This window comes from Camelus ferus, chromosome 20 (assembly GCF_009834535.1).
Source record: "Camelus ferus isolate YT-003-E chromosome 20, BCGSAC_Cfer_1.0, whole genome shotgun sequence".
NCBI classification, from domain to species: Eukaryota; Metazoa; Chordata; class Mammalia; order Artiodactyla; family Camelidae; genus Camelus; species Camelus ferus.
The window spans coordinates 1,077,645-1,103,536 of NC_045715.1; the positions used below are offsets into that span (position 1 = coordinate 1,077,645).

The following is a 25,892-nucleotide window of genomic DNA, read 5'->3' on the forward strand; positions in this document are numbered from 1 at the left end:
GATGGCCTGGAAGGGTGGGGCTTTGGAGTAAAACTCAACCGAGTTGGCGCTGTGCCGAAGACGCCGCCTGCTGGAAAACGTCACTGAAGGAAAGAAAGCCTTGAGCTTTGCCACTCTGCACATCAAGCGGAACAAGCCGAGGGGAGACCCAAATGTGGGGAAGGAGACTTGGGACTAGAAGGACCACCGGCTCCCTGGGCCCCAAACCCCAGGTCCCGACTGAGCCCACGGTGCCAGCCCCTCAGTCCTCGCCTTCAGCTGCTGCTTCAAAGGCTAAGTTTTCCTTAAAACAGTGCTCCGGGCCAAAAGGAGCAGCCAGAAAACTAGAGCACTGTGAGTCACATATTTATTTTTTCCAACCAGACCGTCTTGGGTACTTTTCTCCTCCACTAACCAGACCAACTTGCAAACCTAGACTCTGCAAGAGGGAAGCAACACTTTCAAATTTCTATGAGGCACCCGTTCTATCAAAAGCGTTATTTCAGATGCTATTTTTTTTACCTAGATTTTCATTTTTATACGTTTTTTATCATTTCATTTTAGAACTACTTCAGATTTACGAAAAAGTCACAGAGACCAGATGAAGAATCTCTGTGTGTCCGTCCTCCAGCTTTTCCAAGCATTAGAACCTTCCCCAACCTCAGCACTGCGGGCAAAGCCAGCAAGCTGTCTAGTCTGTAGACCATGGGCACACTCTGCCCTTTCCTGGCCCAGGACCCATCCCGGGTGACACCTGCCCTGAGGGACCCCATCTGTGGAGTCCCGGGAGATGCCTTGGCCTCTGCCTTTACTGACAAGGATGCTTGTGAGGTTCTGGGGGGAAGGCTCCTGACCTGAGTTTATCTTCTGCTTCGTGGGTCATGTCAGGAGAAGATGTGGTTCTAACAAGTCACGTTTGCAGACAGCACACACCTGGGGGTGAGCCGGGGCCCGGAACACAGTCCTGGGACACACTGCAGGGACCGGCACAGTCGTGGTCGCTGACACCCGGGTCAGACTCGGCAGACCCCGCCTGCCCCTCCACTGGGTCTCCCTCGCTCACTCCCTCTCGTCCCCGACTCCCTCCTGAGGATGCCTCCCTGGCTCGAAAGAAAGAAAGAGAGAAAGAGGGAGAGAAAGAGTGTGAAGGAGAGAGAGAGAAAGCAAGCGGGGTCTCTGCTCCCAGCTACGCACCGTCTGCCCCCACCTTGCCCGGAGGTCGTCTGGCTCTGCTCAGCGGTCCCCACCCACCCACCCTGTCACTGAGCCCCAGGGACTGTCCTCTGGTCTCTGAGGGCCCTTCACAACCTCCGCAGGCTCCTCTCCTCCGCCTTGTCTCTAAATGTCCTTCTCTGGGGAAGGAGCCTCCTCGTGGCTTCTACGTGTGTCCTCCAGGGGTGGGGGGTCTCCTCTGCCCCCCACAAGGAGGTGTCCTCACAGGACACTGGCAGCCCCTGCAGTTTCCAGTCTTGGCACTTCCCTCCCCTCTGCCACGACGTGCCGGGTCGCAGGGGCTTCCTACACTACCCTCTGTCTTTACTTCCAGCAGCTTCTCACCTTGTTCAGACACTGGCCTCTTTTCTGTCTCATCATCACCTTGAGATTCGGGATGAAGATACAGAGGGAGAAGAAAGAGGAGGGGCAGCCAAGGAGGAGAAATGGGGGAGGGAGGGAGGGAGGGAGGCTCCAGCGATGGATTTGTTTTAAGACTTTACTTTTAAGGGCAGTTTCAGGTTCGCAGCAGAAAGGGGTTCTGTGTTAGAAGCTCATTTAGAGATTCCAAGGAGCTGTGTTACGGTGCTTGAAATGCTTTCATGGGCTCAAAATAGAGTTAAATTAATCAGAAGAAAGATTTGTTCCTTAAAGAAATAACTGCTAGAAATAGCTCTGTGTTTTGCAATTCTTACCCGTGTTTAACAGCAGTTTGAGTTACTCTTTTACCCTAGTGAGTCATTGTGCAAGAGGGAAAAAGGAAATGGAGCAGAGAGCCTTCAAACTCGGTCTTCAAACTGGGGAAGCGGGAGCGAGTTCATCACCAGAGGCTTTTCCAGGTGGGGGTGAAGGAGAGTCAGGGCAGGGGAGGTGATCTGGGGTCCGTCCTCAGCCTGTTGTAGGGCGAGTACAAGAGGGTGGTGGGGAAAGGCGGGCGGCGGAGAGCGGGAGGCCGCAAGGCTGGGGCACCGTCCTTGAGGACGGCCGATGCCTCCAGGGCGGGAACATTCCAGTTCATCCCCAACAGCGAAGGCTCACGGCCACGCAGCCTCCTCACTGCTAACTGCTGTCTGTGTCCACTCAGCAGGCCTTGCTCTGTGCAGACGGGGCCTCCGGGCTCTGCAGGCTCCGGCCGACTGCCGGCCAGTGCGGGGCCGTATGTGAGCCGGGGCGTGGGTGCTGCGGGGGCCACCCGTCACCCCCACCAGGAGCAGCGACCCTTCTAACTGGGGTTCGTCCCAGCGGAGGACAAGCTGCGGTTCCCCTTGGACGTAGGACTCACTCAGGATATTTAACTGGACCTTAAATAGGCGATTCTGGAGGAGGTGCTGCGTTTATTAGGGCCCTTCCATCCTCGTAAATCTCATGGGGCTCACGCGGCGCAGTCCCAGGTGGCCACCTCCCCAAGCCCCACTCGGCAGTCAACAGAGTCCGAGTGCTTTTTTTCATATGTAAGAAGCTAATGGATTTGGCCAAGTTACCCATTAAGGGGCCAAGTGTGAACTCTGTTTACTTCTGCAGGGAAGGGCCGGGGCACTTGCCCTGGGGCGCGGTCAGCTTGCCCAGCCGGGTTGTGGCTATCTGCTGTTGAGTGGGTGTAGCCCTCTGTTTGACTGAGGGAACCATCACTGATCCAGGTGTGAGACAGATGGTCCCCTCAGACCCACGACTGGCCACACCCAACTGCGGGCAGCCACCCGGCCCCCGGCGGACAGTCGGAGGAGGACGCAGTCAGGCAGGGGGTGCTGACCGGGGCGGGGCTCCTCTGAAAAGCGAATGCTGTGTCCGGACCTTGGGGCCTCTTCCCAGCCCTGAGCCATCGCCCCCATTCGCCTCAGGTTGTCCCAAGTTTCCGGAGTCCTCCCTCCTTTCAGGCACTTTCCCCAGACCCCTGGGTCCCACCTCAGGGCCCATTTCATTTTGCTTTGACTCCTGCTCCGACCCGCACACACCCAGAGCTACAATTTGTGAATTTATTGCACCGAAAACATGCAGACAGAAGGAACAAGGCCTCTCAGGAAAGCCGGGGCGCTTTGCTCCGCCTTCACACGCGTGCGCAGATGCTGTGGACAGCGTCCTCCTGGAAGTGAGTGGATGTGGTGGCAGCAAAATGAAAACCCAGTCGGTTAATTCTGGTCGCCTGAAGTGAGCATAGTTCGCCCCATTGTCCTAGTTTATTCTAGTTTCTTTTCTTGTAAATAATGTACTTTTCTCTTGAACAACTTTCCCTCGGTGATTTGCTCAGTTCCTTTAGAAATGTGAAGTTTAAGGCCACTCAGCAGAGGGACTTCCAGCTTTCTGCCCGTTTTGATGAGACCAGAGCCCAGCCCACAGTCGTCAGAACTCGCCCTGCAAAGACCCCTAGTCCTCAGGGACCCGACACCTTTGCGCCATCCCTGGGCGTCAGCAGTCCACGTACTCCACACGCGGCAGAGAAGGTTCTGGGCGTCCTGGGCCCCAGGGAGCAGGCCAGGCGCTGCCTCGGGAGGTGGCCTCCCCTCCCCCGCTGTGTGAGGGCTGGTGTTCATTTACTGTTGCTACCGTCACAAAACCCCAAACCCAAGGGGCTCCAAACAACACAAATGCGGTATCTTACAGCTCAGGCAGGTCACAGGTCCAGATGGTGTCACTGGGCCAAAATCACGGTGTCACAGGGCTGGGTTCCCTGAGGAGGCTGCAGGAGACCCAGCCCCAGCCTCTCCAGCTCCAAGCGGCGCCCAGTCCCTGGCTTGCGGCCCCTTTTCTTCAAAGCCAGTGACAGCATCATCTGTCTCTTAACCACAGCCAGGAAGGGTCTGCACAGTTAGGGACGCCAGTGCACGCTGTGGGCCCACCTGGATGCGCCCGCAGCACCTCCCATCTGAAGCTCCTTCATCCCATCTGCAAATCCCCTCGGCCGCATAAAGCAGCATTCACAGGCTCACGGGGCCGGTGCGCGCGTCTTCGAGGTCGGCTGCCCGACCTGGAGGAGGGAGTGGGCGGGTGGGCATCTTCCGAGGCAGCCACCTGCGGCCAGCCCCGGGGTCCCCCGCTTTTCCCTGGACCTGGTCCACACCCGTCCTCGGCCCCGAGGCTCACTGCTCGCGGCTACCATGGGCCACTCTCTTCTTCAAAAACCCATTTGCCTTCCAGGTGTGATTTTCTTTCCACTGGGTGCTGCAGGGCCAGTCTTTCCAAGTCTGCCGTGTCCCCAGACCAGAGCTCTCAGCTGCCCGGCCCGGGCATCACGGCTGATGCCGTGGGACCGGCTCTCCTGAGTAGGTGCTCTGTCCCCTCCGCACGCCCTGCTCCGGGGCCCCCACCAGCTAACCAGTGTGGGTCTAAGACGCTTGCTTTGAATCTCAGAAACGTCGGGGTGTCTTCCTCCCCGTGACGTTCAGAGCGCGCTGACTGCTTAACGCACGGCTGCAGTCATTACGACTCCCGTGATGATGATGAGAGTCTGGGTTTCAGGGACCACGTGGCGTCGGCGTCGTCTGGGAGCCAGGCCAGGTGGAGGGCCGCGTTACGTGTCTGGGGCAGGCGTCGTGCCACGTGGACAGCGTCGTGGGCAAGGTTCCGCTTGCAGCTGCAGGCAGCGTCCAGGGTCTTACTCCTTGTCCTGGTTCCTCGTGAAATGACCCCAGAGTGACGGCCTCCCCCCGACCCCCTCTAGGGAAATGCTTTCCGAGCTCCCTCCACAGGAGTGACTGAGACAGAGTAGCTGTCCTCACATCCCTGAGCCTGGGGCGAAGGCCCGAGGCCGCCCCCCCACCCCGCCCCAAAGGTCGGGCCACCTCCTGGGCAGCCCCACGAGGGGACGGAACGCCCGCACCTTCGGAACAGCCGCATCCCGGCAGGAGGCTGTCCCCCAGGCCTCTCCTAGGAGGCCGGCCTCCCACAGTGGGGTCCACGTCTAGCCGGTGTGTCCCTCGTGGGGTCAGCCCCACGCCCCCCTCCCACATGGCCTCTTCCAAGTCTCACTCACTGTGTCTGACTCGCAACTTCTCCCTTCATTTGTCAGCTCGAGGCGCTTTCTGTGAACTGACATTTTCAAGAACCCGGCAAGAAAATTTACTCCCTCCCTTTTCTACAACTTGGTGCATTTAGACGTTTTTTTCCCCTCTTGAAACTTCAGCCTCCACCCACGCTCTCCTGAGAACCCATTATGGGCTTGACATGAAAAATACACGTCAGCTAAAGCTTGTGAAATCATACTGTATTTATGGTTTTGTCTTTGATTTACTTAACCATTAGGCCACGTAAAGCTGTCACAGGCTCACCACCTGTCTTGTAAAAACGTTTCACTCGCAAGTTTACGTTGGCCTGGGACGATTCTCCTGCCCCTACAGGACGGATGTTTCACGAGCTTCACATTCTGCCCTGAACATCCCCGCTCCGCGCCCTCACTTCCGCGTGTGGGCCCGACTCGGCGAGTGTGCCTCGGCGTCCTCCGGCTCCTGCCTCCCGGGGCCGGCGCGGCCCTCACCCAGCTGCTCGCCCCGCAAGTGTGTGACAGGTGGGGTGTCTGCGGAAGCCGATCAGTGAGGTGAGCCCCCCAGAGACAGACCCGTGTGCCTGGTTCTACGTCGCACCGCACGGCCCACAGAGGACACACCCACTGCAGACTTTCCTGGACTCTTTTTCAGGGTATTCGTGGCACTTTGCCCTCAGTGCAAATCCCCGGTGACGGTGTACCTGGCGACGGTGGCACCTGAGTTCACGTGGGGGATTTGCCATTGAAGAGGTGTTTCTGTAGGGGCCGGGGCCAGCCAAGCTATGGGGTCCGCTTGGGGTTTCCAGTTCATGAGCTGGTCCTGTGAGGTGAGGGAGTGGGAACCAGATCTAACGAGGCTAAATGATGTGCCAAGAACACAGCGAAATAATCCCAGCCAGGGCCAGGAGGGGCTCCTCTCCACCGCAGGCGTGGCCCCAGGGCCTGCCGGGCCTCCCGACCCAGCGCCTCCAGCGCGGGCTGGACCCAGAGGGCACTTCTAGGTGTGAGAGTCCCACAGGGCCCCAGACCAGCCTTTCATGTTGGAGGGGACGCCAGCTGCACACCCGACGCAGAACCTGGGCTGCGCTGGCCGTGTGCACCCGGCCTCCTTCCAGAGGGGGCGGGGGGATGGAGGAGTGAGTGAAATTCAAACGGAGGCTTTCGGACTTCCCTGAGTCAAAGCCCGTCCCACCGCTCAGCGTCCCACAGTGAAGTGCTGAGAGTCAGACCGCCGTCCGGAACCCTCAACCGCGGAATCACTTCCTCGCTCTGCGCTCCCAGGGCTCCGCCGGGCCCCCTGGGGCCCCCATCCCCCTGCGCTGTGACCACAGCCCCCCGCCTGTCCTACCCACTGGCCGGGCCAGGGGCCAGGAAGGCTGAACCCCCCGGGAGCGCAGCGGGCTTAGCCCATGGAAGACGCACAGTCAGCAGCCATTCCGCGACGAAGGGGTGAGGTGACAACCGATCTAATTTGTGAGGAGACACAGCGTGGTCTCGGGTAAACCATTGAAGACATTTGAACCAGGTTCCGTTTCTTCACTTGTGCAGTGAATGCTGTTTGGTCCAGTCAAGTAACCGTTGAGTTCCTCTCCAGGTGTAAGACCTGTACTGGCAAACGCTACACAAATAATACGTACACGTTAAGAGCTTAAAATCATGGACTCGTGTGCACAATAAAGGAGAACAAGAAGTTAATCGACCTTTTCCTGATGCAGAGTCTAAGGCAACAGCTACTGCTGCTAACTTAACACTGAAATGTAAATGTCAGCACAGGGACGGCGTTAGCCGCAAACTGGAAAGTGGAAACTCACATGCCATTTCCCAAAACTCCCTGAAGCCGGAGAGGCGTGACTCACGCAAGGAGCGCGGCCGGCCCTGCGCGGGCGGGGCGGGGCTCGCTGACGGGCGCGCCCGCTGCCCCCGTGAAGCGGGCGCTGGTGTGACGTGCGGGCAGGCGTGAGCTGCCACGCTTTAGAGAAAGCGGATTTCTCAGATGAACAGCGCCCTTCTCGTGGTAACCCCCAAAACGGATTTGTTCTTCCCGCTCTAAATGTGAAGGAATTCTGAGTGGAGTTTCCTGGGGAGATCCAGGCCAGCCGACCACACAAACTACCCCGACGCGGCGAGGGTCAGTGTGGGTTTTGTGAGCCTGTGACTGAAGCAGGGTGAGGCTCAGCCCTGGCACGTGCAGGTGGACTGCACCCCGTCACACACGCATCCTGATGGAGAACTCCTGGAACGCTCGCCGAAGTTCAAAGGCCTTCAGATTTTTACCCACAAAGCAAAGCCAGACGGTGTCTAACTGGTGGGGGAGGGGTTCCTCCCTGGGCCCTCCCTGCGACTGGGGGGTCACGCGGGAGGTGGGGTGTCTCCAAGGGGATTTCTGAGCTTCCAGAGCAGGAGGCCTGCGCCCCGGACGGGCTCTCCCTGGCTTGATGGAAAAGCGGAAGATGGGAGCCCCCGTCCCAGTGGGCCGCTTACCAGCGACTCTGTCTTTGAATGAGGAACTTAGAGTCTATTTTGGGCCACAACTGTTCAATGTTCTAAACTTTGCAACGTTCAATTAACATCTATTTCCTCTTAATCAAATCGATATGCACCCTTACTGTGACTTTAATTCTTCCCGGGATATGTTAGGACGCTTGCTTGCTTTCTGAGATGGTTTTGCTTGTTCTTTTCTGCTCAGTTAATTTTTACTTTAAAAAAAAAAGTGGAGGGAAAAAGTTACAGATTAGGGTCCCGTTCCTCCCACAACACGTTGTCTTTCAAGATAACAATGAACTAGGGGTCAGGGGTACAGCTCAGTGGTAGAGCGCATGCTTGGTGTGTGTGAGGTCCCGGGTTCAATGCCCAGTGCCTCCACCAAAAAGAGGTAACAATCAAGTAACACGCACTTAGCGCGTAACGAGCAGCGATGACGCGCAGTCTGCCCGGCTCCATCCATCGTCACCTTGCTGAGTCCTCATAACAACCCGGAGGTCAATGCCTCATCTCTGTTTTCCCTCTTTTCAGCCATCTCCTTGCAGTCACGTGGGCCATGCTCTGTGGTGCCCACCGGGCGTCAGAGCCCCCGGGAACGGGAGACGCGTGGTGGGCCCCGCGGCCTCACCCGGGCAGCCCCGCACCTCGGATTGCATTCGGTGTGATGCTATTTGGTTGACGACTTCTGCATCTCTGTTCATCAAGACATCAGCCTGTAACTTCCCTTTTCTGTAGTGTCTCTGGTTTTGGTATCAGGGCAATGCTGGCCTTGTGAAGTGAGTTTGGGGGTGTTCCTCCCTCTTCAACGTCCTGTGATAGTTTGAGAAGGACAGACAGTGGCTCTTCTTTACGTGTTCGGCAAGATTCACCTGTGGTGCGTCCTGGTCCCGGGCATCTGCTGCTGGAGGTGTTTAAACTGCTGACCCAGTTGCAGTGCTAGGAACCAGTGAGCGCAGATTTTGTACTTCTTCCTGATCGAGGCTTGGAATATTGTGTTTCTCTAGGATTGCATTCATTTTTTTTCTAGATTGCTCAATTTGCTGCACATGGGAGCCTCCAGGATTTTTGTTCAAAGGGAACTTGAAACCTCGGGCACCAGAACAGCAGTTTCTGCTGACAGCCTTCTGCAAGGAGGGTCACGAGGAGTGATTTTCCAGGCCCGCCGCAAGCAGGAGTGAACATGATGGGAAGCAAATGTGACACCCGTGGTCTGTTCACTCCCTTTATTCATGCTCTGTCTTCTGTCTTTAGACTAATTTCCACGTCAGGAGCATCGGAGGCAGTGGTTGTGCTGGGGTTTAATCAAGTGTATGTGCGTGTGTGTGCGCACATGTGTGTGCACATATGTGTGCGTGTGTGCATGCGTGTGTGTATGTGCATGTGTGTGTGTGCGTGGCTCCCTAATGCTGAGCTGAGTTTAATCACATAATTAATAAGCTTCCCCACGGCTGAACACTGAACGGTCACCAACGCTCCATCTTGGAACGTGTCCCTCGGGCCACAGCCACAGACCATCCTGTGGGAGAGCCCAGCTCCCGGGACAGACGTACTCTGTGACCGTGGACAAGGTGCTCACCTTCCTGCGCGCTCTCTCCCTCACGTGGGTACGCGGGGGAGCCCAGGCCACGGGAATGGGCTCCGTAGGAGCGTAAAAGCCTAGGTGTTTCCTACCTGGTCGTGTCACTAGTCTCCTTATTTAGAGCTTTCACTGTAACACAGCAAAGTTCAGGCTTCACTCCCCACCCCCTCTGCCTCTCGGGCAGCAGCCTTAGGGACCCCCAGGCAGAGCTCTCACCACCCAAAACACAGAGTCCAGCTGCCAGGGGCAGAAGCCTGGGGACAAAGGGGAGGTCACTGGGGTCACAAGTGGTGGCAGGAGCTGGGGCTCTGGGAGAGGCCTGCAGGGGTGGGGAGGTGACACATGGTGAGAGCAGCCATCTCAGTCATACACCCCGAGCCCCAGGTGACTATAACCTGCAAACCTCACTGGTGAATCTGGGGCTCCATTGTGCAGGGAATTTGGGAGTAACCTGATGGAAATTCCAATCAGATGAGTGAGATGCTTTCCCACAGGACCCTAGATTCTTAAGTCCTAACCATGAATTTGCACTGAAGAAGCCATGGTCCAGAGACGGGTGACGTGGCCACAGCCAGGAAGCAGGCACCACGACGCAGGACATGCACAGGGTCCTCTGAGCCCCTGTGGGGGGACGGGTGGGAGGGGGGTGCTGGAAGAGCCCCCACCAGCTCTGACCTTGCTCAGCTGAGCCCGGGAGCTTGCCCGAGGGCGTGCCCAGACCTGCCTCCGTGAGGCGTCCGCTCTTCTCGGCCGGCGGTGCTGGGAGCATCGCTCCCACTTACAGATGAGCAGGGTGATTCCAGGAGGCCCCTGCCCCACCAGGGTCACTTTCCTGCTGGACCCTGGACACCAGGAGTGCAAGGTGCCCCAGGGCCACCACTCCCACCGCGAACACCGTGGACACCGCAGGGTCAGCCAGAACACGAGGCCCAAGCAGACGGTTGAAGGCACCGGGGCCGGGGCCTGCCGCAGAGCCCTCCTCTCCTGCTCCACCTGCCGCTGTGGCCGGGGCTGGGGGGGAAGAGGGTTCCGCCAGTCCCTGGACACGGGCTTGCCCTGCGTGGTGCTTCATGCAGAACGCAGTGACTTGTCCTTCACTTCTGAGCAGACGTCCAGGCATCCCCGACCCCGGTGGTCCCACTGAAGCATCGGCCGGCCCTGCAGGATGTCCCCCCACTCCCCACAGGGTCTCATCACAGCCCACAGAGCGTTAACCACACTCATGTTCCATCCAGTCGACGTGAGCTCATCGGCCGGCGTGATGGGCGGCGGACTCGGGCAGGCCAGGTGTGTCGGGACAAGGTCACGACAGGGGTGGGGAGGTCTGGTCAGTCCCGCCGAGCGAGCGGTCTCTCTGGTCCTTTTTCTAACTGGTGCGGGTGGGGGGTGCTCTGCCAACCCCTGCGCCCATCTGTGGCCCCGAGCCCGTGCGCCCCTGCTCCACAGGCTGTGTCCGGGCCACCGCTTGGCTCAGTCTCCCTCCAGGCCCCACCTGGTGTCTGCAGGGGTCAGCCTGGCAATTCGGGGCGAGCCGGCCGGTGCCCCCACCCTGCAGTCTGCTGGGTCTTAGTGGAGCACCAATCTCAGCCCCCTTGCCACCCCCAGTGAGCTCAGCTTTGCTTTGAATTACTCTCTTGGAAGAGGCTGGGGGCAGGTGCAGGGCTCCTGTGGCTCCCACTTGGCCCTCCCCACCATGCACCCTCGCTCCGCAGGCTGAGGACCCTAGCGCGGGGCCGCCCCCCTGCTCCAGACCAATGCCCAGCAGTCCCTGGACTGGGAGGGTCAGCACTTTGACTTGGGTCCTTCTTGGGGATGGAAGGGCAAACTTCCCAGAATGCACTGTTTAAACCTCCGCTTGGTGGCTGATCAAGGCGTGGGAGGCTCTTTGTGAAGAAGGCCAAGCCCCATGGACACCTGGGCAGGACCCGAGCCCCCCGCCGCCCGCCTCCCCTCTGGAGCACCTGCCCAGCAAGGACGAGACTCCAGTGCCCTTTCTTTGCTCCTCTTTGCACAGCTGAGAAAGCTTAGGACTTTCAAAAGAAACTTCCTGAAACATCACAGGACAACCAACAACAAATGAACAAAGAGACAAAAAGCATAAAAGCGGCCTTCAAAGCTCTGACGCAGAGGCCACAGGGTTCACGTCCCACCAAGCTCGCGGCTTGTCTGATGACACACCGTCTGGCAGGCAGGCCCCTTCCCGAGTGATTCTGCCACAGGAGAGGGTCCTGCTGCCCAGGAGAGAGGGTGTGGGGCGATCTGGGGGGCCACAGCTGGAAGACACAGCCGTCCCTCCAGAGACGACCGGGCACCCGGACTCAGGAGCCAGGCGGACTGAGGACCTCGCCCGGGAAGGTGGTGCACTTGCAGCAGCCCAGGGGCCTTGGCCAGTAGGATGGAAGTCAGCGTGGCGCCTGCGGATGGGGCCGTGACACAGGATGATGGACACTAGGGCAGACTGGGCGGAGCTGACCAGCGGCTGACAAGTCTGATGTTCCAGCAGCTGCAACCTCGTCCTCACGGCCGCGGTGGCAGCGGCCCGTCCCCGCACGTTATGGGCTTGGACTCGCAGGTCCGTGGATTCCGCGTCCGTGGGCTGAGGACGCCGGCCGGGTCTGTTCTCACCGTCCAGAGACAGCCGGCCCCCCCGGGCACAGGCAGGAGCCCCGGGGTCCTCGGCCTGTCTTGCAGGGGGTTGGGGGGGTAAGGAGGGAGGGAATGGGAAGAGGAGGCCAAGCTCCAGGCTCTGGGGGCGGGCGGGGGGACGCCGACAGCGCGGAGAAGTGGGAGGAATTGCTCAGCAGCGTCTGCTTGAGGAGCCGCAAGGAGTCGAGAGCCGAGAACCCGGGAAGGCGCAGCCTCTTGGGAGACAGCCCGTCTCTCCCAGGACCTTCTCTGCTGTTGCCGGCACCGCCCGCTCCTTCGCCCGCCCTGTCCCTGTGTCCCTCCCGGAAAGCAGGAGAGGGGAAGAGACCGATAGTTCCTGAACTTCTTGAAAAGCAGAATCTATTTTCCTCCACATCGTGTCTTACAGGGAAGACTCCCAACCCCCAGAGGCAGGGCCAGGGCTGCCCTGATGGCTGCGGAAACCGCAGGCCCAGGACCGCGCCAGGAGACGCTCGGAATGTGTTGGCCTGACGGAAAAGGAAGAATCCAAGGCATGACGTTGAAAAATTACTAATTTAAGACTCCCAATCAAAGATCAGAAATAAACAGATCACGCTCTCATCCCTGAAGGTCACACACAGGACTGAACACAGTGAACATGGAGATGAAGGGGACGACCCCGTCCCCAGTCAGATTCAGACGGGAAGGCAGCTCCAGCCCCGCGACGGGGAGGGGCGCCCGCCGCAGCAGCACTGGGGTCAGCGGGGAGCGTGGGTCCCGGCGGCGGTGTCCCTCCCCCCGGGCCCGCCCTCACTCGCGCTTCGCGGTGACGTCAGAGTGCTCTGCGGTTCTCAAGGGGAAAGTGTAACTGAAGAATTTCCCACCCAGTCAAATTTTAGTTCATCGTATAAAAATTTAGGCATAGAATAGCCAAGAAACATTTTTGGAAAATTACTTGATGACTATATTTACTAAGAGACGAATCAAAATAAAGAATTCAGAAGTTTAGAGGAAGCAAAACGACAGAACACAGGTGGACATTATGGGTGATTATAGGGCTAAGCAAGTATATCTATTTAATAGGATCAATTTTTTTGAAGACAACTTTTCTAGAGAAGTTTCAGGTCTGCAATGCAACTAAGAAGACGGTGCAGAAATGTCCTGTCTGTCCTCTGCCCCCACACGTGCATCACCTCCCCAGGTACCGACATCACTCACCAGATGGTACATTTTTTATCAAGGATGCGCCACATTCACACATCAGAATCGCCCCACGTCCACACCTTACCAGCCTCCCCCTTGGCGTAGCACGTCCTGTGGGCTTAGCTACGTGTATGTTGACACGGGTCCATCCCTGGAATGTCATACAGGGCGGGCTCACTGCCCGGAACTCCTCGTGCTCCGCCATCCCTCACCGGCCCCAGGCCCCAGCCACCGCTGCCCCCTCACTGTCTCTGTGGTCTTTCTTTTTGCGGAACATCACAGAGCTGCAATCACACCGTGAGCAGCCTGTTCAGACTGGCTTCTTTCACTCAGTGACACGCACCTGCGTTTCCTTCTTGTCTTTCCATGGCTTGATAGCGTATTTCTTTTCAGCATCTAATAACGCTCGGTTGTCTGGATGGACCACAGCTGTGGATCTGTTCGCTCCTGAAGGACATCTCGGTTGCTGCGAAGTGTTGGAATGAAGAGTGGAGCTGCTGTGAACACCGGTGGGCAGGCTTTTGTGCGGACGCACGTTTCAGTTCCTTTGGGTAAATGCCAAGGACGTGACTGGTGGGTCACAGTTCTGTAAGAAGCCACCAGCCCGTCTTCCCCAGTGGCTGCGCCTCATGTCCCACCCGCATGGAGTTCCTTGGCCCCACGTCCTCCCGGCGTTCGGTGACATCAGTGTCCCGGGCCCTGGTCGTTCTCGCGTGCAGTGGTGCCCCGTTGTTTCCATTAACCCTGTCAGTGTTTGAAACGCAGTGACAAGTGTGGCGACCGACACATCATCACTGAGTGAGGAAGGCAAAGCCGCAGCTGAGAGGGCCGTGGTTACGTGGGGTAATGTGTGTTGGACCCTTCGCCGAGTAGAAGTGACGCTGATACAGCTGGCACCCCGGGAGGGCGGGGCGGAGGCAGCACAACGCTCAGGTCTCACATCCCCGTATGTGCCCTCAGGGAGCCAGTGACGTTACGCTGATTAATAGAGCTTTGTTTTTTAAATCCAAAGTTTAAAAAAATTTACGGAAAGGGGAAAGAGTGATCATTCCCCTCGTCTTTTTTTTTAACAAAACAATAAAAATTTCTTTCACTACGTGAAACTGCTACAAATTCACTTTTAATCACCTGAGTCCTCACTGTTTCAAAGACTGATCGAAAGTTTTATCAAACCTGATGCCTTAGACCCAGCTGAGCTGTGTTTTATATGACCCTGTAGAAACGAGTCGGGAACAGTGAGCATCGTTCTGTGGCTGCATCACTACAACGTGTTCCGATGCCACGAGTGAGTTACAGAGCTTGCTGGGCCAGAAGTAGCTTTTTGAGAAAATGAAATGCAATAGAACAGAAGGGAACAGAAAACACCGGCGAACCACAGGCAATAAAGATACGCTCTGGGTTGCGATGAGACGGTACTTCTTATAGAGCAGGTGCTGGGGACACAGTGCCCACAGGACTGGCCCTTCGCAGCCCTGGCAGAGCGCACAGTTCATGGGGCAGGTGGACAGGAAAGAAGCAAGCAAACACAGAAGCCAGCGCAGGCGACCCATGGCGCCAAGAAGGAGCGGAGGGGATGCTGGGAGGAGGTCACCGGGGCGGCGGCGGCCCCCCTGCGGGACTCGTGGCCGGAGCACTCACCCCCAGGAGGTGAGGCTCGACGTCCAGGCGGAGGATGCGAGGGAAGGTGTAGGGCATGCAGGTGCGGACCCCACGCTCTGGGGACGGAACCGGCATGGACGCAGCAGGGCGGGGCTGGTGAGCCAGGCCGGAGCCAGGCCCCAGGTGTCCGGGCCAGGGGAGGGGTTTGTCCTGAGTCCAGTGTGAGGCCACTTTCGTCAGCGCGGTGACGTGTCAGTGCAGTATAAAGACACTGTCGTGGCTTCTCAGCACAGGGGGACGGAGAACAGGGCAGGTGGCCTCCCTGGGGTTTCAGAAGGACAAGGGGAGGGGGTGGAGGAACCTGCCCTGGGTCTGCAGGCGGACGGGGGGCTGACGCAGGGGCAGCAGGAGGGAGCGCCCAGACGACGGCCAGCCTTGCCCGCTGGGTGACGCCAGCACCGTCTGCGCGTCCGCGGACCTGCTGAGATGTGGGCGGCCTGACGTGGCATCAGCCTCGGCCTCGCGGGGTCTGCGGCACACGCCGCGTGTTGGCCCGACTTTGAGCGACAGTCTGTGTGCTTGAGCGTTGTGCATAAGGCTGAGCCTTGAGCAACGCGGCTTTGACCTGTCTGTCCACTTGCACACGATTCTTTTCAATAAACACGTGTATGTACTATAAATGTATTTTTCCATGACTTTCTCAATACCATCTTCTTGTTTCTGGCTTACCTTATGGCAAGGATACGGCGTATGATACACACACAGAGTGGGTGCAAGTCGACCGTGGTGTCAACACTGAGCTATGGGAAGTTAAGTCTGGGGGAGTCAAAGGTGCAGGCGGATTTTCTGCTGTGCAGAGTAGGGGTCGTGCCTGCCTCTAGCCCCCACGTTGTTCAAAGGTCAACTGCACACACATTCCTTGTAACTCTGAGCTCTTCAGTTTATGCCGAAAAACCTGGAGCCTCGTCCCTGCCCTCTAGAGTTTTCTTCTGACCTGATAGTTCCAAACGGCGTTTCATACTGGCAGGACCCATAAAGCTGTTTTCCAAAATTTCATCAACTAGCGAGGATTTGGGCGACTTGCTCTCCTTGGAAGGTGAGCCCTCGTTGTAACTTATTCCTTGTTTCTCGTCCTGCTCTCGGCAGCAGGGACACAAGGAGCATGTCGGCCGTGCGGCGTGGTTTGTTGCTGATCTGGAGTCTGGTCGATCTTTCATATCCATTTTCAATTTTTTAAAATATTCTCAGTTTTTAACCAATAATCTATTCCTAACTTCAAGGACAAGTTAGAAAATAATCTGAAAATAGAAAATGATGAAAATCACCACCTGTGTTGGGAAGCAAACGTCCCTGTCTCTAAGTTCACGGTGACTCCGCCCTGCACGTCCCAGCGCGGTGAGGAAATGCTCCGGTGGCGCTCACGTGATGCCCCACGACAGGGTGTCAGCGGCGCGCGTGGTGCCGGGCTCAGCCCTCACCAAGGAGGGCCCCGCGTGGACGGGTGTCTGCCCCAGCAGGGCCCTGGGCTTTGGGCCGGAGGACGCCCGTGGGCTGCCCAGGCCTGTGCGCCTTGATGGCTGGGGCCTCCACAGGATCAGGGCAGAGGACAAGTTCAACTTTAAATACAGGGACTAGGAGAAAGCACATTTTGGAAAGGACCGCGAGCTCGCAGCCCAAGCCGCTGCCTTCGAGGGCTCTGCTCTTTCCTTTGGCTTTCAAACAGGTAAAATCTATTTTTCAAAATTAAATTGGAAGAGGATGTTTGCAGGACCACTGAAGCACATCTCACAGCCCAGATATTCCAGGGACATGGTTCAAAAACCACGGAAACAGGCGGGGCTGGGAGTCCGGACTCCCACAAGTCACGAGGGCAGTGAGCGGGCGAGAAGCTGCGCTGACGCCCCCTCCCAGCACCCACCCCCTCAGGATGCTCAGAAACGAGCCAAATAATGCCTGCAATTTCTGTGCAATGTCTGAAGGGCAACCCAAAGCAGGAGCGGGGAGCCCGGACATTGCCAGGCTGGCTGTGCGGCCCTGGGCGAGTAAACTGCCCGAGGTTGGTTTCCTCACCTGCCAACACCTGCCCCACAAGGCAGCTCTGGGAGGGGGCGAGGGAATTTGTGCAACCGGCCCAGCACATGGCCTGGCTCGTGAGTCCTCGCTGGACCGCAGGTGCACTGCCTGATCCATCAGCAAGGGCTTGTTCCGTGTCTCCTGGACATGGGGCCGACGATGAGAGCTGGAGCAGCAGATGAAGTGGGCGGCGGAGCCTGGCCTCCGGGCGCTCCCGCCCCCAGCAGGCAGAAGGAGCAAGAGAAGCTGTGCTGGGCCCAGAGCCAGGGGTCTGTGCAGACCGGAGCGATCCTGTGTGTCTGTGTGTGTGCACATCCAGAGCGATCTTGTGCATCGGGGTATGTGTGCACGTGTGTGCACGCATGTGCATGTACATGCATGTGTGTATGTGTGCAAAGACCGAGTGATCCTGTACGTCTGTGTGTGTGCACACGTGTGCATGTGTGTATGTGTGCATATGTATAGGTGCATGTATGAGCATATAACGCATCCACCACCCTCTGGAGAGATGCATGGTTCCCTGTCACCACGTGAGCAAGCCCTTCGCCCCTGGACTGAACTTCCTGCTCAGCACAGCTGTCAGCCCCCACTCCCTTCCTAAGCGGCTGAGCATTTGTTGTGGAAGATGCTAAAATGCTTCACTCCCTGGAAGCGGGTAAAGCAGACGTCCAGTCTAGAACAGAAGTTAAGAGTCCAACGTCCAGGCCCACTGAGGGCTCAGGGCGACAGGCCCCATGTCCTGCACCGTCCACGAGGCGGGCGGTGCGTAGCCTGGAGTCAGCTTGTTGGCATCTGACCTACTGTCTGCCTGTGTACTTAACCCAGGCTCCAGGAAGAAAAAATCCCCAGGGAAGCCATGCCAAAGGGTGGGGGCCGGGAACAAAGGACCGGAGACTCTGCCCGCAGAGCTCACCCGCTGCCCTCCTTGACGAACTGCCGCCCACACAGCCCCTGCTGCTGCTGCTGACTCAGGACCCCGCCCGCAGGGAGGGTGCTCTGGATTCCTGAGGGCCACTCCCCTAGGCCAGCCCAGAAGCACCCTCAACACAGCTGCGGCCCGACCACCGCCTGGAGCCAGGCGGGTAGCGCACGCACCCCCCCCCAGATACACACACAGACACACGGACACACACGGACACACATGGACACACGGACAAATGGACACACATGGACACACAGACACACGGACATACAGAAACACGGACACATGGACACACACAGACACACAGACACACGGACACATGGACACACAGACACACGGACATACAGAAACACGGACACATGGACAGACACACGGACACAAGCACACGGACACACACAGACACACATGGACACACAGACACACGGACACACAGAAACATGGACACACAGACACACGGACATACAGAAACACGGACACACGAACACACACGGACACACAGACACATGGACACACGGACACACACGTGTGCCAGCAGGCCAGCGCCCTCACCTTCCCCACAGGCTCTACCTGCGGCTTCGTGCTGCCTCTCTGAAGGTGCAGGGGTTCCCAGCGATGTGTCTGTGGGGGCGGTGCCATGAGAAAGAGGACAGAACAGTTAGAAGGAGGGAGGGAGAGAGAGAGAGACGGCTAGACTCCAGCTCCGAATGGTCACGCCCTTGACCACTGTCAATGCACAGGTTAGTGGTGTCGAGGGTGAGCCCATGGGTGCAGACAGCCCTGCGGGCCCTCGGAAGACACGATGTCCCCGGGGGGACAGCATCCAGCCCGTGTGCACCTGGAGGGTGAGTTTTCTGGAGCTTTGAGGTCACAGCCCTTCTGTAACAGGAGAGGCAGGGCCGGCGCCGAGGGGCTCGGGGCGGCAGAACCGTCTCAGCCCCACCCGGGGCGGCCGCCCACCCCCGGTGCCACGGCAGCCCCCTCAACCAGGGGAGACCCAAGGGAAAGTAAATGAAGCCGCATTTCTTTCGCTGATTATAGATGCTGACGGTTAAAACGCATGGGCGAGCACCACCGTGTAAAAAACGCTGTTAAAGAGAAAATGAAAAACCATGATTTCAAATGTTTAACCTACACACTTACCAGAATAAAATGTGTTAGGAATTCCTCGGTTGTTCCTGGGAACAGCATTCTGTAGCTAAGAGCCAGCCATAAAGCCCTCAGCACGGAGCCTGGGACTCGGCGTGGGCTTGTCTTCCCAGCATCGGAAACTCTCCTCCGCGGGGCACCCGGGACCGTGTGCTGAGTTCCGTGTCCCCCGGACGCGGGGCCGATGCTGAGGGGGATACAGGCTTACAGCCCCTCCCTCAAGGGCGCACAGAGTGCCTCTTGCTTTGTTTAAGGTTGTGGTAAAACACGCATAACATGAAAGTTGCAGCTTAAGCGCGGCTAAGGGTGCAGGTCAGCGCGTTGAGGTCGTTCACGCTGCTGTGCAGCCGTCACCCCCATCCATCCTCAGAACTCTCCACCTTGCAAAGCTGCAGTCTGTCCCCGCTGAACACTAACCCCTCACCCCTGCCCCCGGCCCCCACCGGCCTGCTCTCCGTCTCTGTGGATCCGACTCCTCCGGGGACCGCGTGCAAGCGGACTCGTTCAGTACTGGCGCTTCTGTGCCTGGCTCACTTCACCGAGCAGTGTCCTCAAGGTTCCGCCATGTCGTGGCCCGTGCCAGAATCTCCTCCCTTCTTACGGCCACATGTGTTCCGCTGTGTGGATGCAGTGCACTTCGCTTCTCCGTTCACCCCGTGATGGACGCATCCCACCCTTCGGATGCTGTGATGCACGCTGCTGTGGACACGGGTGTGGAAACGTGTTCCTGCTTCTTAAACCCCACGGCCGTCGGACGGATCACGGCCGTCTCACCGCGGGGCACTCGGCTGCCTTGCCGGGTTCTCAGGGTCACAGTCAGGTCTCAAGCCTGTTGTTCCCTCTTGCGATGACTTTATGGTAAGCGATCCCCAGTCAGGACAGTTTTGGTCGTGACGTCCAGCTTTCCGGAAGTCAGGGTGGGTCACTGGTTGGAGCTTTCTTGAGATTGTGCTTCCAGCCCTCTCAGGTTCACATCAAAGTCCTTGCTCACGTCGGGGGTGGAGATCTTGATGGAAGATGAGTTAAAGTGACGTGTGAAATGAAAAAAAGAGCTTGAGTCTGGTGTGGGGCTGCGATGCTTTCTTGGGGTAGCTGGTCCGAACACGGGTCTGAGACACTGAATAACCAAAACCCTGGGCCAACAGAGCAGGAAGGCAGGCCTCCGCCGGGAAGTCACGAGCAGCCCAGGGAGAAGTCCGCAGGCTACTCACACAGTCACCTACGGGCACACTTTGTCATTTAAAAAAACCACGAGATACCTGTCAAAATATAAATAACGCAAGGCAATTTCTGGGCCAGGCAGCTCTTCCTCCTGGTAGGGAGCAGAGCCTCGTGGGCCAGACCCGTCACCACGTACCTGACGGCGGCCAGGCGGGCGACCGTGGGGCCCTGGGCCACGCTGGGCTGGGCGTGGCTGCCGGGGCCAGGGAAGAAGTCCCCCTCCTGCATCTACTTCCTTTGCTGTGAGACGGAGAAGATGATTTCAACGCTGCTCTCAAGAGTATTACAGCTGTGAAGTGGCACGAGCGTTGGTGTCCGCACCCCCCCGTCCCCGAGAGACGGGCTTCACGGGTCAGGCGGGCTGTCGTCGCTGGGAGGAGCAACTTCGTCTGAGCCGAACTGGTCCAGCTGCCAAGTAAGGGAGGGGCGGTCTCTTCATGACGGATACTTTCACGAACGAACAATTCAAGAGGCAGGTCCAGGCCGGACGGGGGCCACCCTGGGACCAACAGCCCGAGTTCTCTTCCAGGCTCTGCCCTGGCGCACTGGGATGGTGCGCCGGCTCTTTTCCTCTGGGCTTTTACCAGAACTCTTGTGTCTACGGGCGTTTTTGGTCCCAGCTGCATTTACACCCACCCCGTATATGCCGCATGGCTTTCTGGGGGGCTTCACTGCCCCACGGTTTCTGCCGCAAACAGCACCTTGCTTCTCTCCGCTGCTTGGAGCCCTTCGGGCGTGTGTGCAGCGAGGGGAGGGCGCGCCGCGAGGGGAGGGTGTGTGCTGTTTGCAGAGACTTTGGTCAAGTCCCTTCTCACCCTTTCTTCAGAGAATTGTCCAGAGACGTGTCTGTTTACCAGCCATTCTGGGAGAGCACCGCAGAGGGCAGGACGCGGCGAGGAGTAGCTCAGAGCCTCGCCCCTACTCGTCTGCTCCCGGCCACTCGCTGAGCAGCTGTGACTTTGCCGCCTCTGAGAAGTGCAGCCTGTTTCTAACGTCACTGAGTCCATGTTAATCGGGTCCTTCTGAGCGGCAGGTATAGGGACGCCAAGGACGGACCAGGGCGAGGCCTCGCCCTCCCTGACCTCCTTCTGGGGAGGGTCCCAGCAGGACGAGGCCGAGATGCGGCAGGAATGGAGTTTCAGCCTTCACGATTGGGAGGAGGCTTGAGAGGGCTGACCCCCCTGGAGGACCGGGAGGAGGTGGCGTCCGCCTGCTGCTCTGAACAGATCTTGTCAAAATAGCGAGTGCCCGCAGGCACAGCTCTGTGCGTGCTGGTCGTGGGCCCTGGGCTGCGACAGGACAGCGTGTTCTCCAGGGACCCTCTGAGGCTCCCCGGCTGCTGAGACCGAAGTTCCCCAGGCGCTGGGCGCTGAAGGGGGCCCAGACCTTCCTGCTTGCCCCTGGGGAGGCGGGTCCGCAGGGAAAGAAAGTCACCAGGTGCCCCACGAGCGTCCTTCCAGAGCAGCTCTGCAGCCAAGGCTTTTATCGCTGGGAACTCTCGTCCCGAATCACGTCCTGGCGGTAGGGCAGGGGTCTGCTGACTACCAGCAGGATAAACAAGCCTCCTTGGACCTACAGAACGGCAGAACCTTCCCAGCGCCCACGGAGCAACGCAGCCCGAGGAGGGGGAAGCGGAGGGCTGGGCTTCGCATGGATTCAGGGCAAGAGTCATGGCTAAATTTCTAGCAGAATGCTTCCCGGAGAAGCAGGAAGGAGCGGAAGGCGTCAGAATCGCCTCAAGTCTCCTTAAGAAAGGCCACGGACAGTCTGGGAAGAAGAGGGGCGGCCCTGCGTCCCGGGGCACAGGCGTCTTGCAGACAATGACGTCCAAATGGGCCGTTTCTGCTGCAGGTTTGCACCCTGACTCTGCTCCACCTTACTTAGTGGAACGACAAGCGACGAAATGAGACAAAGACGTGTTCCGGCACCGGTGTAAGCGGAACGCGGGCAAGTAAGGCTCAGGGACAGGATCGTAAGGGTGACTTCTGTTTTTGTCCTGTTGCCACTGAAGCCGGCTCACGGGACTTTAAAGGCGGCGCCCTCCCTGCTCCGGGATGAAAGATCAGGCACTTCCATGACTTTGCTCGCTGCCGGGTAACAGGAGCCCCACCAACACTGCAGGGCTTAGCAGCAAACTCAGCTAGGCAACTGCAACGCTCAGCCCAGCGACAGACAGGACTCTGGACCTGACCCTACATTAAAGCTTCAGCCCCGCCTGCAGGCGGGGAAGGGGGCCGGAGGGGGCGCGATTCTGCTCTGTTCTCCACGCTGAGCACCGGGTTTCTGACCACCAGCCCTGGGCCAGGGGCTTGGGGGAGGGATGGAGGAAGGGTGCGGAAGTTTCCATCTGACTGCCGCTGCGGAGAGGCACCGGGGTCAGTGAACCTGGTGCCGGGGTGCAGTGTCTCCCCCGTGGTGTCCTTGTGGGTCCCCTGGGGAGAAGGGGCACTGAAAAACTGGCTTAACGTCCCAGGATGAAGATGGTATCTTTTCTCTGAAGAATTCCAGAAAAATACTCACACAGTTCAGATAATTTTATTAGGTGGCAAACAGAGGTCGTGTCAACAGAGAGCAAAGACTGTGCTGTTTCCACGTGGACTTAGACCAGGGCCAAACCCGACGGGTCGTTTTCGACCTCCTGGAGTATGCAGCTGCCCAGCCTCTGTGCATGTGGCCGCCAGCGTCCCCGTCCCCTTCCCGCCCCGGGCGCCCCCAGGGGAAGGTGCCCCTGCCTGTCTGCAGGGCACTGGGGTGGGACGGGTCTCGGTCCTGCTAAGGGAAGGACGGCTGTCCCAGTGCTGGACCTCGGAGCGCACACCCCACTTTGCTGCAGGAAGGGGCCTCCCACTTGGGAAACGGGAGGACGTTTCGGGATGCAGGGAGTTTACGGGACTGAGGAGAGCAAGACCCCTCACAAAGCCAAGCTGAGTGAGTGTGGGTGCTCGCCCTGTTTCTTCAACAGTTTACCGTGAAGAGGGGGGGAAGAGAGAGACAGAAAACATGTGACAGTTGTAAGTGTCGGAGTGCCAGGCACCGGCCAGGATAAACCATGCTGTCAGGACTCAGAATCAGTTGCTTTGGAGGTTAACCAGGATTTTTCAGATTAATCTGAAACTTTATCAACATTTGCTTTGCTGTTTGAGAAAAATGTGTTACAGGTCCTGAACAGCTGTTTCTACATGAAATTTTGGACTAAAACTGACAAGTGTAACATACGTATACACATAGAGAGAGATTTTATGTGTATAATGTCTGACTAGATCCATTGACTGATCGATACAATTTTGTGATGAAGATCCCGAGCCTTTCTGCTCGCAGCCCCTAGGAAATGAACTGCACCCCTGTCAGCCATCTGTTGGGCCCTCAGATAAACAAGCACCCAGAGAACGTTGGAGAGGACTGAGTCTCTCCAAAGCAGCCTGGTCATACGGGACACAGGCTTCGTCTGGGCTGGGATGTGGAGCCTGCTCCGTGTCTGCAGCCCTCCGCCCGGGGGGGTGACCTCGGGTCGCAGGGCAGGCTCACGCCCGGAGTGGGGGTGACATGAGGAGCCCGGCCCAGCCTGCAGGGCCTGCTGTCTGCAGCGCCGGGTGGGGTGGACTGAGGCCATGGGGGTGGGGGCACCCCAGCAGGAGGGAGCATCTGGGAAGCAGGTGTCTGTAGACAAGACGCACCCTGGGTGCTCCCAGGGGACCAGCCTGTGCCACTGGGGTGCTCTCTGCATTAATCCTCGTGACGGAGGGTGATGGAGGCACATGACTGAAGACCTAGGGTTTGTTGACTGAATGTCCGATGTTCACCCCTCTGTGACTGTCCCATCTTTTCTCCCCGACACTATTCCGTGTGCCATGCAGACCCCTCCACCCCGATTCTCGAGTCCCAACCCCTTTTCCTTCTCTCCCCAACTTCCTAACTTTCTCCAGGTCAGGTTCTACGTTGAGGTTCACCTGGGAAGCCTTTTTCAACTGTTTTCCATTAGAAGCTTGTAACCAGGGGGCTGCTGGCGCCTGCAGACTTGAGTCTAATTGTGCAAACATGGACTCACTCTCTTCGCACTTGAGTTTGGGCTGGACGGCGTCCCCGGCCTCATGCTGCCTCTCCCTCCTACACTGCAAGCCCTCCAGGCCTTGAAAGTGTGTTTATGATTTCCTAATGCCCCTTCTGGCTGCCCCACGGGACAGGTGCCAGCACGGGACTGAGGGAGGCGGACCGAGTGGTGGGACAGAAGCTAGCAAGCAGAGGTCTAACAGGTTCTGTCTGCAGCCCCCCAGCTGCCGGGTGGACGCAGTGTCGGGGCAGCCCTGACGGGACGTCCTGGGAGGGCGACGCCAGGCGGGCGTCCAGACCATGCTCCGCCGCCCCGCAGCCCGTCCAGCTCTCCTAACGCTCCCTGCCAGGGGGAACGTGCGCTCAACTTGTTTAGCAACACCTTTTATCGTTTTGCTAAAATCTTGATAGTTGCTCTCATGAGCAACGATTACAACAAGTTTCCACTTCTGCCTCCCACTGTTAAACACACGCAACACGGGGTCACCCTCCCCAAAGCCGGCCACATCCCTCGGCTGCGTTTAACCTTCAGGCACAGAAGTCCTGACCCCTGACCCCACCCGACCTCCACCTGGAAGAAGACCGAAGACAGCCGTGGCCCCTCCTCTGGCACCGTCACCCAAGGCTTCCTCCCGCCCGCCCTCCAGAGCAGAGACCCGAGCCTCCCCGCCCACCAGCCAGCAGCTCCGGGTAGGCTCCGGCCCTTCGCGTGTCTTTGGCGCTTGTCTTTGGCACTTGTCTTCAGCGCTTGTCTTCAGGCATCAAAATAGCAGCTCCCCTCGGGCCTTCGCCAGACACTTCCCCACCCCCACACAGAAGAAGGTAAACATCCCTGCGTCCTGGACTTCAGCCAGCTTTCAAAAATAACGCAACTTCCCTCACTTTCAAAGAGACCCGCTCTGCGACGCCCAAGCTCAGGTGTCCGGCCCTGCAGGGCTGCGGTCCGGGGCTGACCTTCCCTCCGGACCCTCCAACGACACGGCCGGCAACGCTGTGGGCTGAGGAACTAGGGCCTGCTGTCTGTTTCCTGTAGTCTGGGCGGCCGAGGCCGAGGGGCTGTGGGTCCCGGGGTCGGGGAGAGGCTGCTGCAGAGGACAGAGGTGCCACCACGGCCACAGCAGTGCCAGAAAAAGGCTCAGCGTGTCTCCACACCGGGCCTCTTTGTTCGGCTCTGCCAAGTGTGTTTTGAAGTCTGCTGGAAACGTCTGGCTTCCTGCTTCGGCCTCCTCGGCCCCCGTTTTCTTGCCCTGGGGGCGCAGGCCTGTCGGCACACACAAGCCCGGGCACCGGGAGCAGGAGGAGCAGGGCTCTGTCACCACGGCTGGCAGTTGGAAGCGGAGCTGCGGGGACAGAACAAGGCCAGCCTGGCAAACCTGGCCCCGGTCCCCCCAGACTCAGGGCAAAAACTTGTTTCTCCACCTTTAAAATCGAGGTGACTTACTAGGTTATTCTGCCTTGTGTTTTCAAGTTACAGATCTTCCGTGCAAACTTCCTCATGCTGTGCTTGCTACAAAATCGGTGCATTGTCAGCATCTTCATTGTGAAAAGCGTGTGTCCATGCTTTCTGTGGCTTCGCCGGAGCTGGGCCACAGCAGGCACGGAGGATGGCCACAAAGTGTGGGCAAGGGCTGATCTTATTTTTTTCCCCTAAACCCAGGGAAATATGCTCTGATTTTTGAAAACTGAAAACCGTGAGACACTGAAAGAAAATGAACGCTGACTCCGCTGGTGTGTTGGGTCCCCAGCCACTGAGTAGACCTGAGGCTTTTAGTCCTTCAGGTCAGAGAACAGCCACCATTCAAGCTCAAGGAAAAGAAGATACGAATAAAATCCCAACATTCTGAGCC

The 25,892-nt window shown here is 58.2% G+C and overlaps 2 long non-coding RNA genes across 5 annotated transcripts; one reads left to right on the forward strand and one right to left on the reverse strand.

Annotated features, from left to right (window-relative positions):
* The first annotated feature begins 2,120 nt into the window (after nucleotides 1-2,120).
* On the forward strand, nucleotides 2,121-5,727 carry LOC116658139. The gene is made up of 3 exons (XR_004313319.1): nucleotides 2,121-3,277; nucleotides 4,324-4,448; nucleotides 4,645-5,727. It is a non-coding gene; the product is annotated as an uncharacterized LOC116658139 (long non-coding RNA).
* Nucleotides 5,728-12,884: 7,157 nt separating this feature from the next.
* Nucleotides 12,885-21,574, reverse strand: LOC116658138. 4 transcript variants are annotated; one of them, XR_004313317.1, is made up of 4 exons: nucleotides 18,772-21,574; nucleotides 18,199-18,249; nucleotides 16,707-17,008; nucleotides 12,885-15,934 (listed from the first exon to the last, which is right to left on the reverse strand). It is a non-coding gene; the product is annotated as an uncharacterized LOC116658138 (long non-coding RNA). The 4 variants fall into 4 exon arrangements; XR_004313315.1 differs by having other exon boundaries at nucleotides 18,181-18,249; XR_004313318.1 differs by having other exon boundaries at nucleotides 16,707-16,875; nucleotides 18,181-18,249; nucleotides 18,772-21,573.
* Nucleotides 21,575-25,892: the final 4,318 nt, after the last annotated feature.